Source organism: Galeopterus variegatus, unplaced genomic scaffold (assembly GCF_000696425.1).
Source record: "Galeopterus variegatus unplaced genomic scaffold, G_variegatus-3.0.2 Scaffold6290, whole genome shotgun sequence".
NCBI lineage: Eukaryota > Metazoa > Chordata > Mammalia > Dermoptera > Cynocephalidae > Galeopterus > Galeopterus variegatus.
The window spans coordinates 73,767-76,333 of NW_007732401.1; the positions used below are offsets into that span (position 1 = coordinate 73,767).

General features: G+C 45.2%; 1 long non-coding RNA gene across 1 annotated transcript in view; it reads left to right on the top strand.

The window, feature by feature from the left end:
• The first annotated feature begins 685 nt into the window (after positions 1-685).
• The window catches only part of LOC103606099, a 9,634-nt gene continuing 7,752 nt past the window's right edge, over positions 686-2,567 (top strand). The window contains exon 1 of the long non-coding RNA XR_551849.1: positions 686-789. This is a non-coding gene — a long non-coding RNA (uncharacterized LOC103606099). The remainder of the gene's footprint in view (positions 790-2,567) is intronic.

Genomic DNA, 2,567 nt, shown 5'->3' on the forward strand with positions numbered 1-2,567 from the left:
TTTCTAGAGAAGGCTTCTCTTCCTCTCCTTTGTCATGGGGTTTAACACAATGTTACCAATACAGGCCTGTTGGAACATCTGGCAGCTTGTTGCTGTAATTGCAGATTGAAAAACTGACCTTGGGCTGCACACAGAAGGGCTGTGTTCAGCCGGGCCTGCTCCTCACCTGCTGGCCACACCCTCCACTTTCCATGTGAGGCTCAGTTCTACCTGGCCTTAGTGCTGGGATCTCTACTGCTGCAGGTGCACCGAACACTGGGCAGCTTGGCCTTCCATTTCAGGGTGGCCTGTGGCTATGGTTAGGGACTTCTGTGACTAGAAGTGAGGCAATGACTAAGGAACCTCTGATTGGGGGAAGCCTGGATTAGAGGGGACACTTTGAAATCACAGTTCCTTACTCAACAGTCAGAGCTGCTTCCTGGGAGGCAGAGGCTCAAAGGCTCCTCACCAGGTGTCTGCAGGACTCATGTGGCCCCTTGCACTGGCCACATCCATGGTGTGCACCATTATCCAAGTTCATGGGTCAGCTGCTTTACAGGAGAGGATGAATGGTACTAAGACAAAATTAATGTAGAAAATGGACCTCAAATTCTATGCAGAATGGTATTCTCTCACCATCCACACTCTGAAGTTAAGAGAATCTTGCTATAGAAATGATTCTTCTGTTTGCAGATAAGAAATAAGCAAAGGACATAAGAAATAGGAAGTAAAGAAGAGGAAACAGATGGGGTCTTTAACTTCGAAGAAGAGAGCAGCCAGGATTGCATTTCATAGACCGCTCATCATCAGGTAGCTTCAGATTCTGNGTGAAGCACTGCTATTGTCATCTCCATGTGATAGACAAGGACATCAAGGCTCAGATGAAACATGTCCACAGTGTTAAGGAATGGGGCCAGGATCTGAACCTAAGTAGGTATTTGTCTTCCAGGTCAACCTCAAAAATAACATCTGTGCTAAAACTGTGAGGGATTCAAATATCTTTCAGACACCCTACATATAATCTTTTTGCTATTTTTAATGGCATATGATATTACAAATTAATAAGTGTTATAAAACAATGAACATTTATAGAGCAAATATACAAAATCCCATATACTGCTTCTAGTATTGACTTAGTTGCAAATGGTTGGTACATATAATTAATTTTATCAGTAGCACATGATAGATGGCCATTCTCTATGATAGTTTTTTTAAGTTCTATGAAGATGGTGGGAGTCATGCTGTACCTCGAGGGTGAGTAGAGACTAAGGCAAGAGAAGACTACTGCAGGCAGAAGACACCACCAGTTAGAAATTAGACTTGGAAATGCACCAGGCAAATTTGGTGTTCTAGAGACTTGTCTGAAGTCCCACGTCTTACCATGCTATGCTGCAGTGAAATTTTGCAAAGATTAAAAAAGAAATAAAACCTAGCACAATGTCTGCTCCTTAGTAGTTACTTTCTACACACAGGCAATGTAACCATGGCTGATGCAGGGCAGGGCAAGCACAGACACTGGTGGCTTGTTGACTGAGAGCGCAGACTGGGGCCGCATCTCACTGGGTCCAAGTCCCAGCCCTGCCCTCTAGGGCTATAGGATTTGGGCTGAGTCATGTCAACTGCACATCTGAAATGTGGAGAGCAATCTCACCCCCATCCCCACCGTACCCATACATCACAGCCGTCAGCTAATTTTCATTTAATATTTTACAATTTTAACTAAATTGAGGCTGATGTGGGCTACCATGTACAATTGGGAGAAGCCATCTATGCTTGGGAACTAAGTAGTAGTTTCAGAATTGTGCTTTGTGCATTCACTGAGGCAAAATATATCCTCAGGGATTGCTGAACTGAAAGCCTAATTTGGGATCCAAGTGCTGCTAAATGCTAAACTATCTGGAGACCTATATTTCTTTTGACGCTTGAATTTACCACATGTAGTAAAATTCCCAACGGCCTTCAAGTTTTGCAAAAGCACAGTTAGCCTCTTTCTAGAGAAGGCATCTCTTCCTCTCCTTTGTCATGGGGTTTAACACAATGTTACCAATACAGTCCTATTGGAACATCTGGCAGCTTGTTGCTGTAATTGCAGATTGAAAAGCTGACCTTGGGCTGTGCACAGAAGGGCTGTGTTTGGCCAGGCCTGCTCCTCACCTGCTGGCCACACCCTCCACTTCCCATGTGAGGCTCAATTCTACCTGGCCTTAGTGCTGGGATCTCTACTGCTGCAGGGGCACCGAACACTTTGCAGCTTGGCCTTCCATTTCAGGGTGGCCTGTGGCTATGGTTAGGGACTTCTATGACTAGAAGTGAGGCAGTGACTAAGGAACCTCTGATTGGGGGAAGCCTGGATTAGAGGGGACACTTTGAAATCACAGTTCCTTACTCAACAGTCAGAGCTGCTTCCTGGGAGGCAGAGGCTCAAAGGCTCCTCACCAGGTGTCTGCAGGACTCATGTGGCCCCTTGCACTGGCCACATCCATGATGTGCACCATTATCCAAGTTCATGGGTCAGCTGCTTTACAGGAGAGGATGAATGGTACTAAGACAAAATTAATGTAGAAAACGGACCTCAAATTCTATGCAGA